Source organism: Rhipicephalus microplus, unplaced genomic scaffold, assembly GCF_043290135.1.
Source record: "Rhipicephalus microplus isolate Deutch F79 unplaced genomic scaffold, USDA_Rmic scaffold_15, whole genome shotgun sequence".
NCBI classification, from domain to species: Eukaryota; Metazoa; Arthropoda; class Arachnida; order Ixodida; family Ixodidae; genus Rhipicephalus; species Rhipicephalus microplus.
The window spans coordinates 15,425,061-15,440,460 of record NW_027464588.1 but is presented as its reverse complement, the minus strand read 5'-3'; the positions used below and the strand labels follow the sequence as shown (position 1 = coordinate 15,440,460).

Below are 15,400 nucleotides of genomic sequence, written 5' to 3'. Positions count from 1 at the left end.
TTGCTTAATGTGTGGGGCAACTCGCCGCGAGATCGAGCGGAGTCGCCGCCTGGCGGCAACTAGCTGAAGCGCGCAAGTACGGATTGCTGCGTGCGTCAACTAGCCTCGTCGTGTGTCTGTGTGCGTGTACGTCATGCACGTTCTCAAAAATGAGTTCATCCGGTCACGTCAGCACGAGTGCAACTAAATATACGTATGCTTGAAACGACGTACGAAAGAATTCGGTTTTTCTCGGCTGCTAATGCAGTGTAATAAGGTCAGCGAGCGCCACTTTCCAGAGCACTTTCCAGAGCAATGGCGGGCATGATAACAATAAACATATTGTTATCATGCCCGCCATTCACGAAAATAATATCAAAGTGAGTGCCGCTTTCTGCTTCAAGCAGTTTGTAATATGTTCTTAGCATCCTCCCAAACATGAGGACCATCAAATGGTGTGTGAATTCAGCATTTTAGAGACTCAGTTCTAAGGAAAAACGAGGTTTATAGGCCACTTACCTGCACGCTGTTCGTAGGCGCACAACTACGGTGCTGTATTTTATCGATTATGCAAGGAGCCCAATTTGTGTTTATCTGTAAACTGTGACACTTCCGTACTTGAACTGTACTTTCAACGAAGTTACCGTGCGCAACAGTGTGCTTAAATTTTAAAACCCTTTAAACAGCCCAGTCGCTCAAGATTCATTCAGACGGCAGGCCTTACATACAATTCTGTATAACTTCACTGAAAATCTTAAATTTTTTCACGTTGTCTTGAGCGTTTTTGCGACGTTGTTACTAATCAATAGAAGTCAGCGGTCAGTTTTCGCTTGAAAAAATAAAACGTGCTTGTCTCATGAAATAACCAGACCCTTGTTGTAGCACTTTCATGCACATAATCCATCGACGAAAGCATTTTCCTGATCTCTAACAAGGTTCTCATATCTGTCGGTGCAAGTACATGTGCGTACATGTGCACGCAATGCGCAATGTAGCGCAAAGCGCTGTCAGCCACTAAGTTTTCCTGACTAGACTTATCGACTGCACCACCTTTCATGGTGAACATAGTGAGAAGAAAATGCGCATGCGTATAAGTGCGAATGGTGATATACCGAACTCATCGCACAGATATGCGGATTTCAACGATCTTTTTTGCTCTTTTTTTGTTCATGCAGATAAAAAAGAAGTAAAGAAGTCGTTCAGTCATGCTACAGATGGGAGTAGTAGGCAGAACGCAAGCTAAACACGTACAAATAACACAGCAAAAGCGTAATTTAGCGCAAAAGAGGGCAGAGAGTCACCCAAGGCGAGCATCCATTTGAAATGCAGATAGCGCTCAACTCGCTGGTAATGGAAACGTTGAACAGGCTTCGTGCATCTATTAGGTAGAGAGGAGCATAGATAAAACCAGTAAACTATGGTCAACGCACTTTACTCGCCGACAATCGGCTCAGACCGCACGTAACGCAGCGCCGCTGCGTCTATTTGTATACGCGCCGCCAACCGCCTATCTACACTTCTGCGGAGACGGCGCTTATGCCACTTATAGCCCGATTTCTCCGCCAATCGCTAGGCAGGTTTTTGAAGCCGATGGTTGCCCATTCCTTGTGATATGTCATTGCAATAGCTGCTCACTTCTATGCTTACTCCTAGAATGTCGGAGACTAAAGGCAGGCCTGTGAGAAGCGTACGATAATGTCATTTTTGTCATAGAGTTTCTCAAAATTAGCTAGAGGGCACTCTGGCGCTGCGATCGTTCAGTGACCATGGGAATGATGTGTAGTAAACACATTTGCCTAGTCTTCGTACTTGTGGGCGGCGAATCGTACTTGCGGCTATGTTTATTACTGGTTACGGTTTTGTTTTGAAAGAAAAAACAAACCCTTTTGAACTGAGGTACTTGATTCGAAATAGTAAGATTAAAAGTATAAGGTTGTGAAGCGCGAACGGTGAACATTTGCTAATTTATGTTTTCGTCAAAAAACAGCTCTAGGCCACACGAACACACACGAAGCCAGAAGCAGGCCAGAAGTACGAAAATTAGACAAATGTGTGTACTACCCATCATTCCCATGCTCGCTGAAGCGCCGTATGTTGCAACTCCCGTAGACAATAGCGCCAGAGTTCCCTCTAGTAAGTATTGTGGGGAACTATGATTTTTGTCCTCGTAACCATTGTTAATCTTCCTTGCTTTCGCACTCCCCTAAAAGAAAGTAAGGGGGGTCTGCTGGCACTGTGCGCGCTTATATGCACAAAGGTACAGCCTTCTCCGGCGAATGCAATACGAAAAGGTGCGTGACTTGCAACACGAAGGTTACGGAGTTACACCTATACATGCAAAAAGGTTACGCAGTTACAACTATAAAAATAAAATAAACTCCCCGGCAACATTTAGTGTGCAATTTCTATTGTAAAAATTGAGAACTAAAAACTGGCCTGATGTGTCGAGACCTATTCGGTCGCTTCTTCAGAGGTTACTGTCCAACCAACTATATACAAAGCTAGAGACTTTCTTTAGTGCATTTTGCAGAGTTTATATGAGCACAGTATGCGGAAATAGTCACAAAAACACCGGAACAACCTGAATTATGAGAATAATGATGATGAATTGTTCCCAAAACGTCGGGACAGTTTTTAGGTCTAACTTTAGCTGTACACACTATATATAGAGTAATAATGGCTTGAGAGTTAGTTTAACCCTATAAATTTTTACCAAGCCATACACATACGAAAAATATGTTCACCTTCAAGCTACTCAGATAAATGGCTTACTTGAATTCAAAGTACCACTTAGCAAAGTGTTCAACCAGCTCTAACTGGCATGTTGGTTAGCACACTGCAATCACTATTTTCTGGAGGAACATGCATAGAGCGACTCACCTGCTGTACTCAGACTTTGCCCCTCAATGTACCTGCGTCTTTTTTCATTATTCGAAACATGTTTCGCGTGGGTGGATCGAGAGCATTTCATCGAGAAGGCTGGTAAATGAAATTTCCTACGCATGTCCACCTTCCTGGCAGAAACATATATACATTCAAGCGTGAAGAAGACTGTCACAGTTGCATATACTGCGACAGCTGCACGTTTTACACCGCGCACTCAAAAGAAAAAAAACGTTGGTGCTGGGAGGTAACATGACTGCATATGACGGTATCCTGATTGTCATTTTTTATTGCAGGTGCTGTTTGAGGCGAATAAACCAGTATGTTAAGAAAGCCTCGCCGCCGAGTAATACTACACCCACTTTGAAAACATTTTTCTGGCCAACTTAAACCCACAGTCTTCTTGTGTTTACAGCACCGGTAGAATCGTAGCCGACAGAAGGCCTTGCTTCGTTTATTATTTTTTTCTCTCGAGTAACAAGCACCCAATGGTGTTCTTTACTTCTTCTTTCACTTGTCAGTCTTTTTACAGAAGCAAATACCGAATCTCCGAATGCTAGCTAGTTCGAAAGACTGCAAAGTAACACGTGTCCAACCACAAAGTTCTAGGTACATGATTAGTTGGTTTACATTAGTCTTGTAAACATTATCTCAAAAAACAATCAACTGCGAATTGAAATTATGCGCAGGGTGGCCCTAGCTAGCTCTATAGCCAGAGTATAAAGGCATGCCGACGCACTTTCCAACGACGCATCCAAATGTTTGTTGCTCAATATTGCATGGCATAGGTCACACAAACGTTTGGGTTATGCTTAATTGCTCAATTGACTAAGAGAAAAGGACTTCTAATGCAACGAAAATGCTTAGAAACTTTCATATAGAAAATTTGTTAATCGGTTCACAAACGCCTGATTTGACAGTTGCTTTGTATGAATTCCCGTTATTCCGCTTGCTCGAAAAATATGCTCACCAAGTACACACTCGCAAAAACACCAAACGTAACACACCCACTAGCGCAATATATTGCAGTGTTTTCTCATTTTCGCATACGAACGATTATTCCATCGCCGTTCTTAATGACAGCGATAAGCAGGCGCACAGGTTATCGCTTGTGCGGCCGCAAGCAACCGTCTCTTCATCGCGTGCCATCAACGAGCGTCACTGTCTGGTCATTTTTTATGCTGGGACACGCGGGGCCGAATGAAATTGTCGTTACTTGGCCGAACAAACAATTACGTTGGGCAAGCGTTCATGTCACGCTGTACTCCAAGCCGTTAGTAACATCGTCGAAAAGTGCGTTCACGTATTTTCAAATTCCAACTAGAATTAGATGGGACACCTTCATCGTTTCAACCTTACTATACTTGATTAGGTCGACCATTATATTGTTGAGGTTTTTTAATTGTCTTGGTTAGTGCTATAACATAACTCATTGACCATGGGCCCATAGCTAACGAATGACTGAATGATGCGGCAACCGTGAAAGGTGACTCATTATGAAGCATCCAGCTGTCTGGCTCCTCTACTTCCCGACGTAAATTGAACGCGTATAAAAAGACGAAGCTCTCGTTTTATTTTTCAATACGCATGCTATTACATCTTCTTGCCACAAATGGCAAGACGCACTTCCGAAATTTCCTACAGGGTCTCCCGGAGGCACATGAGGTTGACAATGAGAAGGAGTGGGTAAAAAAAGAAGTGCGTCAGATCCCACGTACTTTGGTAATCTACGTTATGCGACGCATGCAGTGGGAAGTTGACCATGTCGTAATCCTTGGTATTGAGCGACACGCTACGAAATTACGCTAAATATATGTAAACATGTTGTACGCACAGAGAGTTACCCATGTTCTATGCAACCACCTGTTTACACTTGCGCAACGATGCCAATAGCAACATGAGTATTAGCAACACGAGAAGCGGTAAGCCCATATTTAACGCTTGTGCTCGCGAAGTTGGGAGCCCCGAACACTGCTACATAAACTCACTTCAGTGGATGACACTCACCTACAAGTGACGTTAACCCGACGAGACTGCTGTGTGATGGGATTACATATGTAATGTTTATAGAATTGGATAGCTAGCACTGCACATCACGATCAGCGTGAAATAACTGACGCGTTTGAAATCATTCAAACAAAAGACAAGTGTTATAAATAGCCTTCTATCGCACTCACAAGTGCTCAAGTTTCATATCTACAGCATTAATTTGATGTGTGGGGTTTAACCTCACAAAACCAACATACGGTTATAAGAGACACCGTAGTGGAGGACTCCGGAAATTTTGACCACCTGGGGTTCTTTAACGTACCCCCAAATCTGATCACACAGGCCTACAGTATTTTCGCCTTCATCGAAAATGCAGCCACCGCAGCTGGGATTCGATCAGCACACGTGACTACATGCTTGGTCGGGGTCGATACAATCTTTAGCGCCTTCTTTTATACTTATATATGACAAGTTGTTTTTTTAGATGCGGAGCATCTAATACTCGAGGCTTGTAGTGTGGCGCCGTCCGCAAGCTTCTTCCTCCTTCTTCCATTATCTGTGCATCCCTTCCTCCTCTACACACCGCGCGCGCTTCACTCCTCCACCATCTGTGCACCCTTCCTCCTCTACACACCGCGTGCGCTTCTCCTCTTCACGAACATTCGCTAGCTGTATAATGTAGCGCGCATGCGCCGTCACGCTTCGAGAACATCGGCTGCTGACGCGCGCGCATGCGCCGTCGCGCTTCGAAAACATCAGCAGCTGACGCGCGCGCATGCGCCGTTGCGCTTCTCCCCCTTCTCGAACATTCGACAGCTGACGCTCGCATGCACCGTCACCCACCATCTGTGCCGCGCGCGCTTCTCCCCTTCGAGAACATTCTACAATTCTCCTGATTCTCCAGTGGACGCGCATGCGCCGTCGCGCTTCGACAACATTCAACAGCTGACAGTGCATGCGCCGTCGCGCTGTATATATATTCAAGGTCGGCGCTCGCTCGCTCAGTTGCCGCTCGTCGGTTGGTTTGTACGACGCGTCGACGTCCAAGGTCGCGGTGAAATGAATTCCAACGAATCCACAAACACAATGATCGACGTCCCTTCGACCAGCGCCGCCCTTTCGCATACGTGTGTACGTGTTCACTCATTTAACACCCCCTCCTACAACCACGTTAACCAATTTAGCCATCGACCCAAGTAAGTCGCAATTTAACACCCCATTTCACAACCACGTTAACCAATTTAGCCATCGACCCAAGTAAGTCGCACTTTAACACCCCATTAACCAATTATATGCTCCGCATCCTCCTCAGTGTTTTCCCGAGGGAAGCTGCGGGCAATTTTTCTTCTTTAAACATACAACGAACAGACGCAGCGGTATGCAGGAAAGCTGCTCGATCCGCCTCGTACAGGCGTACGCGATCAGCCGCATAAACTTCGTAGCCCCTCATTTAAAGTGGCTGGCGTCCAAACGAAACAACGTCGATTGCATGATTCGCAAGGCGTTCAAGAGGGCTTTTGGCATACCTTTGAACACGAGCACCGACAAGTTCTTTGAGCTGGGCCTGCACAACACCCTGGACGAACTGATCGAGGTGCAGAACATTGCACAATATGAGCGATTGTCGAAGTCCAAGACGGTCAGGCACATCCTCGAGTCTCCAGGCATAACATACGAAACACGATGCCGAGAGAAGACGATGGTTCCGATCACGGTTGGTGACCGTCTGATTGTCCCGCTGCTCCCCAAGAACATTCACCCAACGCACCACGTCGGGCGCCACGACAAAAGCGGGAGTCTAAAGAATGTATGGCAACAGCGACGAGGCAGGGTTCGTGGACGCCGCGCGATACGCAGAGGGGAGGCGTGTTCACGTGATCGAAGTTGTGAATAGCACGGATAAATGAATCGCGAGCACCACAATGCGTACGGAACACACAGAGTCTGCCTAAGAGGCGGCGATTGCTCTTGCAATGGTCGTGGCACCGGAGGCTGCGGTCGTGAAGAGCGACTCGCAAGATGCCATATGTGGCTTCGCGCGCGGCCGCATCTCGTGTCAGGTGGCCCGGATATTTCAATCTAGTTATGGCAACAAAGGCGGCGGCGAGCTGCAAGGAGCGATAGCCTCGGCGTTGTCGTCCTCGTATTTTAAAACTGAAAATGCGGATGTCTTCCTTATGTGAACCGCGGCGCACACCAGCGTCCCGCTCACAGGCAACCAGGCAGCGCACACCGCCACTCGAGATCTCACTCACCGAGCCGCAGGCAATTCGATGGCCACCTCCACCACCGAGAGCAGGGCGTTGACATTATCAACACAAGAAAAACAACCAGAGTGTTCATGGCGTGATTGCCTGACCACATTCAACGACATTACACAACAATACAGAATAAACAGAAGCAAATACCCACCGCCCCCCAAAAATTGAAGAAAACACAGGCCGCAACTACGAGATAATATCAAACAAATACGTACCCCAGCCCTGTGATCCTACGCCTGTGTTATTCAAGCCTATGCCCGATGGACGCTTGTAAAGTGAGCGGGGAAAGTGTCACATCACGGCACATTTTTTGGGGGTGTGCCGGAAGAGCTAATGTCGCTGCCGTCGCTCCCTCCGCGACCCATGTCAGGCAGTAACGAACTCCGAGACGATCACTCTCCCCCATATCCTCTCCAAAGTGTCCAGCCCTCCTCTCCAAAGTGTTCATAAGGCTTTTTTTTAATCCTCTCCACAACGTTCACGGTGCGGCCACTGGCCCTATGCCACGCCTCGCGTCACTTTTCTATCAAGAATGCTATGTAACTCTGATAACACGTACGATGTTCGTGGTGACACGAGAGGCGGGTGAGGAGGGTGCGTGGCACGGCAGCTTGGTTAAAAAAATTGGCGTTACTTTCCTAAAGATACCCAGGGACTTTAGGGCCATCCGGCAAGCCTAAGATGCCGCCCGGGTTCAAGGACTTCAAGCGGTCTCCTGAGGCACCACCGTCATAATTGATGGAGGAAAAAATTACAGAAGTTAATCCTTTCTTTGCGCACCTCGCACGAACCAAACTACCGGATTTAAAAGAAAGTTTATTCATTCACTTGTTGGACAGCACTTGTACCACCCACTTACTAGTGTTTTCATGTCTTTTTTATGGGGGGGGGGCTGATCTTGATGAGTTTGTACCAAGTAGTCCAATTTGCTACTTGCCCCGCCACGGTGGTCTAGTGACTAAGGTAGTCGGCTGCTGACCCACAGGTCACGGGATCAAATCCCGGTTGCGGCAGCTGGATTTCCGATGGAAACGGGAATGTTGTAGGCCCGTGTGCTCAGATTTAGGTGCACGTTAAAGAACCCCAGGTGGTCTGAATTCTCGGATCCACTACACGTCTCTCATAATGATATGGTGGTTTTGAGACGTTAAACCCCACATACCATCATCATCATCAATTTGCTACTTTACTCTAGCATTGTAACCATGAACTAAGCAACGACCGAGCCTCATTCAAAATGCTCGTGGAGAGATATTTCAAGTGGACGAGCCACTCGTCCCAAACGGTTTGGGCATAGTCTGGCAAGGACGAGCTGGGCTCATCCAAAACTATTAAAGGGTTAAGAAACCTATCCAGGAATGCGATACCACGACCTAACAGTGGTTTCTCGGGCTAGCTAGTCGTGGTGTCATTATCACTGGTGGCACAAAAATAGACACCTGTTAAAGAGAGAGGCGCTAGCCTCTTTCTAGCAACTGTCCCTTTTGTTTATAGGCAGTATTTCTTCTGCTACTAAGTAACAACGTATTCCTTCATATAAAGGCAATAGTTGTTACAAGAAGTGTAACTAAGATGTGTAGGCAAAACAATGGGTCCAAGTAAGATAAAAAGTCACTTCATTACACATCCTCTTTTTTCAGTCTTCGCCGCAGCGTAGCGCCGTCCACACACGCTCGCTTGCAGGCTTCGTCGGACGAGAACCGGTTGGAGCCGATGAGGCAGCGGTGCGTCAGCAGAGTTGCCGCCGACGCGCGGACGCATCGCACGTGACCGTCAGCGCCGGGCGACACGTCGGCAAAGAACGGGAACCGCAGGACATTGGAGTCACACGTGACTCCGTCTCCGGGTCCCCTACACTTTTTCTGGCGATCGCTATCACCCAGAAGCTTGGGCGATGAGCAGCGATCCACACATTCGTCCAGGCTTCCGAAGATGTCGCTGTCGTCGGAGCTTGGGCATCGGCCCTTGGGAAAGTCGCATGGCCGACATCGCTGACCATCGAAAATCCACCAACTGAACTTGACATCTTGTCTATTCGAAAGAAAAAATATGCACAGAAGCAAAGAAGGTGCCAACTGGTGATATTGTGAAGAAAGGTGAACACAGCACATCATAATTAGCACAAAATATATGCATGCGCGAGAAGGCTGTCCTTTGTTTTCCTCGGGCCGGCTGTCGTCCAACCGTCTAATGCACAAAAGAGCTCGAAAGCGCAGCCGCCATCTACTTATAGGACAAGCAGTCATTCAGGTTCCATCTGAGTCTAGAGCTGTACCATGTTCCATCCTGATTTCTTTTATTTATTCACCAATTCCAAAGACCATCATGAAGCCTTTGCAGGAGGGGCCATATAGGCAGCGCACGAAACTATAGCAGAAAAATAACAATCAGGCCCATGAGAAAAACAAAGGCAAAGAAAGCAAGACTGAGTGCGATAATTGAAATTATAGAACAGACGTTTATATTTCGTGTTCTAAGTCATTCGTATCGAATACTGAGGAGGATGGAGCAATTCAACCTTACCAACTCGTAGGAAGAAAGTTCTGCTTGGTTACTTGCAATAAATAGTCAGTAGACAATCAGAGCCCATCCTTGTGATTTCTTTATTTTATGTTGGCAGTCTTAATATCAAATTCAGTAACATTTTAGCACCTGTACAGTGAAGTGCCTCTTTTAAACACCCAATTAGGCAGTACACCTTCCCGAAGAAGTAATTTTAGCCCCACCGCAGTGGTCTAGTAGCAAAGGTACTCGGCTGCTGACCCACAGGTCACGGGATTGAATCCCGGCTGCAGCGGCTGCATTTCCGATGGAGGCGGAGATGATGTAGGCCCGTGTGCTCAGGTTTGGGTGCACGTTAAAGAACCCCAGGTGGTCGAAATTTCCGGAGCCCTCTACTACAGTGTCTCACATAATGATATGGTGGTTTTGGGACGTTACTAATCAATCAATCAAAGAAGTAATTTTGAATAATACATGTTTGAAACACGTTTTCTGCAACGATGTATAGGTAAGTACGAATGATCCTGACATCGAACGGTGTTATACACCACTTCGCTGTGTGCAACTTGAATGCTATAGAATTCATAGGAACCATATCATTTTTTTTGCTTTCGCGACTAATTTCCTTCATCGCACATTGTGCATGTAACGCTAGATGAGGCCAAAAAGAATCCACCAAGTTGTTTGTTAACTGGCAGTGGCGGGTTATCGGCCCTCTTTGGTAATTTTGTACTAAGGCACGCACCTGTTACACCAGGAGAATAGGGTCTTCTCGAAGCAGGCATCCGATGTCACGTGGGTGTGGACACATTTCTTCTCGCACTCACTGCGCGAGGTGAACCTGTTCGGCGAGTGATTGCAGACGTGCACGTCGTCCACCAGAGTGCGCACACACGAGCGCGTCGTGTGGCGGTGGTAGGCCTCGTGCAGGAACGTCAAACAATACGTGTAGAAGGCCAGGCCGCACTTGTGCTTTGTCTGCGAAAGGTAAAAGGCAACATTTTGTAAATTTTGTTCGAGTATTCTTTTCGCTCCTGCTAGAATGAGACCGATGTTTACGAAGCATCCCCAAACGAAGTTTATTGGGAACACCTAATGCAACGTAACAATCGATACAATCTAGGGTTCGACCATCAATCTGGGGCTCTTTAGCGTGCACCGACATCACACAGTACACCAACTACTACCATTTTGTCTCTATCAAATGCCACCATCTTAACCTGGATCAAACCTGCGACATTCGGGTCTGTAGCCGAGCACTGTAACCGCTTGCGGTGCACGAAAGCACACAGATGTCCCCTAACCGTCACTTTCCAAAAATATGGACGTATCGCCTAGAATTCCTGTAATGCGTCTTGGTGAACTAGTTAGTACATGGTCACTGAAATACAAGAACCATTGAAAAAACATGGCGTAACCCCTATGAAAAAAATGTGTTACAACCTTTCCAGTTCCATCGACTTCATCTACCCTGGTTGCGCGTCGTTTTGTATTTCGGTAAACTATAACTAATTATATAATATCTCCTGTTAGTAATCGCATGCATTATCATTCTACACCTGCTACAAGACAAAAGATTCCACTCAGCAATTAGCCCTGTCCTGAGTTGACTGACCACAGACCCTCCTACTGTGGCTGTCTCGATGTTTCTGTGGCTTTTTTTTGTCTAAGCGATTGCTAGCTTTAGTTTATTGGACAACATCAATATTGACGGACGCAGCTGTGAAGGCGGGCAGTGTTGCAGTAAACTTAGCGGTCTGCGTATCGGTGCCGACAAGACGTTCCGCCTCGAATGGAAACCTTCCCGTGATGATGCCGCGGGACGTTGCGTGCTGCGACGCTTCGTGGTCGAGGGCAGAGATGCAAAAGTTTGAGTCAGTGCTACGGTACTATTCCTTCCTCTTGTTATATTTTTCTCGCTTGATGGTGGTTGCGTGCCTTTCATGATCAGTACAGTGGTTTCTTCTTGCACATCAGATGCAACCGTTACATTATCGTCGAGACCGCCCAAGATCATCCATTCGTAGAATACCACCCTTTCCTTAGCACTGGATGACGACTCACCTGTGGCCATTGTAGTCCGCAAGAGGTACGTGGTTCTCTGCACCGACGTGTTGCCCTCGACTGGCGATACAACCATGGGAAGGTTCGGGTCTACCAAGAGCTGCGTCCAATGGTTGCGGGAGAGCGCGGTCCATCGCATGTCCACCACGACCGCAGTGACGCAGGCCACCAGCACCGCAACCAAGAATATCATCAGCGCGTACCGTTGGCAGGGACCCACATCAGCGCACCACTGCCAGTCTTCGGCTATGGAGCTGACGCGGTGTGACAGCGACGCCTGGTCGAACTCGTAACCAAACGTGGACTGCGAGAAGAGGCGGCTCATGCTGTGCGGGCTGTAGCGGTCTCCTTCGCTCGAATACACCGGCGACAATCTGCGCACGTCGCGGAAGCTGCTGATGACGCTCCATTGCCGGCTGCTTGGGTGCGATACTCTTCCGAATTCTACATGCGCCGCCACTGTATCGTGCTTTGGAAGGCCTTGCGTTGAAGACGATGAGGCCACCTGCGAGACCATCTCACTACTTCCGCCGGTGGAAAAGCAAAGTCCCTGCTGAAAAGGGCCCCCAGAAAACCGCCGTAGTGATCTGCATGGCGCGGCGCTTTCTGGTTCTCGCTGTGGAGACCCTTCTGTGGAGCAGTCGTCAGTGATCTTCGGGCTTTGACGAGGGCCTGACGCCATTTCTAAGAAGAGTCCCCGAACAGTGAATGCAAAGTGGGTGATGATGATGATGATGATCCTTGACACTCTGGCGCACACCCACAAAGGGGGATCGGCCAAGAACCGGGCGGCAGGATCTTAACTAAAAGGCTAATGGTTTTTCAAAGAAAACGTAATTTTGCACTGAAAAAAATATAGAAAGAAAAGCCGAAAATTGAAAAAGGAGTATATCTGAGCAGGGAGCGATGCAGGCCATCAGATGCGATTTGAGACAGACGTAATGGTGGGTCTAAAATGATATATATATATATATATATATATATATATATATATATATATATATATATATATATATATATATATATATATAGACAGATTAACATGGCAATCGCTTTGTTTCAATTATGTATTCAAATACCGCAGAGCAGCGTCCCTGTAGCTATAACCGAATTTAATGCTGCCAAACGACAAAATTACTGCCACATTTAGTTCTAATCCCAATTTTTCAAGTGGAGCTACCAGGTATCTTTTCCGCTGATGAGAATACCGGCGACAGAACAAAAAGAAGTGATCTATCGTTTCCATTTTTTCGCAAGTCTGACGTAAAGGTGACGCCTTTAGACCAACTTTATGCAAATAATAATTCAGTTGAGGAATTCTGCAACGCAATCTTGTAAAAGTAACTTCCAAGTGCCGTGTTTCACACCACTGTCTATTCCAGCGGCATCTTAGATGTGCGAAATCTCGATATTTATCCAATGAGTAGCAGTCGTAATCACGCAAACAGAAGTTTCTAAACCTTATTGCTGTCGCGTAAGCCGTATCAGGCAAAATCGGGATAATGGGACCGCTAAGAGATACTGTGGCTAGTGCATCCGCCATCTCATTGAGATATATGCCACGATGACCTGGTACCCATAAGAGCTGCAGTTTTTTCAAGTTTGTCGGTATGAGTTGTCGAAAAATGTGCATAAGTGTTAAGTTGGCTCCTGAAGACAGAGCAGCACATACTGAAAAAGAATCTGTAACTACGACTGCTTCCGATTCACCCAAAGGAAGTTTCCGTAGTGCCAGTACAATTGCAAATAATTCTGCCATGAATATTGGTGTGTAATCTGGGAGTCTAACCGAAAAGGACCAGTCGAGGGAACGTTAGAAGATGCCTGCCCCAGCCTTTTCATTTGATACGGATGCATCGGTCGCAATTATGTTGTTCAAGTTCACATGCGCCAAGTAATCCTGCAGCCAATCATTTAAATATTGAAATGGCATTTGCTTTTCGTTAGAGGGATAAATATTCTCAAATTCTATCTTAGGATCTAAGTTAACGTCTCTTGTTGTGAAAATATCTTTGATTTTGACGTTCAGTGGTTCTAGCAGCGCTTGAACGAACAAGATCTGTGGGCAGTGGAATCGTGACCACCAAGTTTCAAAAAATAAATTTGGTTCTTTATTAAAAGCATAAAATGATGCTCTCTGGGGCACAGTGTATAGTTTTAAAAATGTTTTGATAGTAAGCATTTTGAATCTATTCAACAATGACGGTAGACGCGCTTCGATGTATAGCACATTGTTAGCAACAAACTTGGGCAGTCCAAGGCACAGTCGTAAAGCCTCCTTTGCTAATAGTATTAGCGGTTTCATTTTATATGTCGCACTGCCCGAAAATAAGACACAGCCGAATTCCATGATAGGACGAATGTACATTTTATAGACCATTACCAATGTATTTCTTCGCAACCCCCTTTTTATGTTGCTGAGCTTGCGTAACCACCCCATGGCTCGTGTTGCTTTGGACGCAATGTGATCGATGTGGCTTTTCCAATTTAACGAGCTGTTATATATAATACCTAAGTATTTAAGTGAATCCACCTGGGTAATCTGCTCTGTGCCATACATCAAGGAGATGTTGACAGGATCCCTGAACGAGAACGCTAGAAGCGCGCTTTTGTTTACATTTAGAGACATTCCAATTTTTCGAAGCCATTCCTCTATCATATTTAGGTAATTCTGTAATGTCTGATAAAGTATTTGCAGATCACTGTTTATCGCAAAGAAAGCAATGTCATCTGCATAAACATATAAATGAATATTGCTATGTGTTGGAATCGAACTGAGGAAGATGTTAAACAACACCGGTGAGAGCACTGCACCTTGTGGTACGCCACGGTATTGTCGATATCTGTTAGAAAAACAACCCCTTTGAAAGCAATAAAACTCTCTCTCCCTTAAAAACTCTGCTACCCATGATGTCATGTATTTTGGTAAGTGTGACCTTTACATCTGCTCTATTAGTATTTTATGCTCCACTTTGTCATACGCCTTGGCCAAATCCAGAGTAACTAATGCACAATACTCTCTTCTACGCCTAGCCAACTGTATACGACTCTCCAAATCCGCGTGCGCACACCATACGGAGCATTCCGATTTAAAGCCAATTTGACTGGGGTTCAATATTGATTTCTCCTCAATGTATTTTATTACACGTGCATTCAAAACTCTTTCAGTTAGTTTAACCAAATTAGATGTAAGAGAAACTGGCCTCACATTGTCAAGTGTATACCCAAGCCCCTGTTTTTTAAGTATCTGAATTATTTTGGAAAGTTTCCAATCCGCCGGTATCCAAGAATTTTTCAAAGAGTAATTAACCATATTACAGAGTTCATGTGGGGAAATGTCATATAGTACTTTTATCATTGCTGAAGTTACTCCATCTGGTCCAGGTGCTGTAGGAGGTAAGTGCCTGACTACACCCGCTAGTTCCGCTAATGTCACCTCGTTGAACTCCTCCCCTGCAATTGGCTTTACTATGTGTCTTGGCATTGTTGATCTGAATCTTTCTTCTAATCCTTTAGCAACATTTTCTAAGATTTGAGTGAGTTCACTAGGCGATAGAATTGAAGAATCAATATTCTCTGATGGTGGTATCATTTTTCTGGAACGCAAAAATCTAAAAAGCGCCTTTCTCTTGTATGGTTTTGAAAGATAGCTAAATTTGTTAGTGTCATAGTCATCTTTTGCTTTGCGTACTGTGCGTTTAAAATCTGCTGCCACGTATTTA

General features: G+C 45.9%; 1 protein-coding gene across 1 annotated transcript in view; it reads right to left on the bottom strand.

Annotated features, from left to right (window-relative positions):
* The window catches only part of LOC142784724 (sodium/iodide cotransporter-like), an 80,475-nt gene extending 73,012 nt beyond the window's left edge, over positions 1 to 7,463 (bottom strand). Inside the window, exon 1 of the mRNA XM_075883226.1 lies at positions 7,328 to 7,463. The gene's annotated coding sequence lies outside the window, so the exon portion shown is untranslated. The remainder of the gene's footprint in view (positions 1 to 7,327) is intronic.
* Positions 7,464 to 15,400: the final 7,937 nt, after the last annotated feature.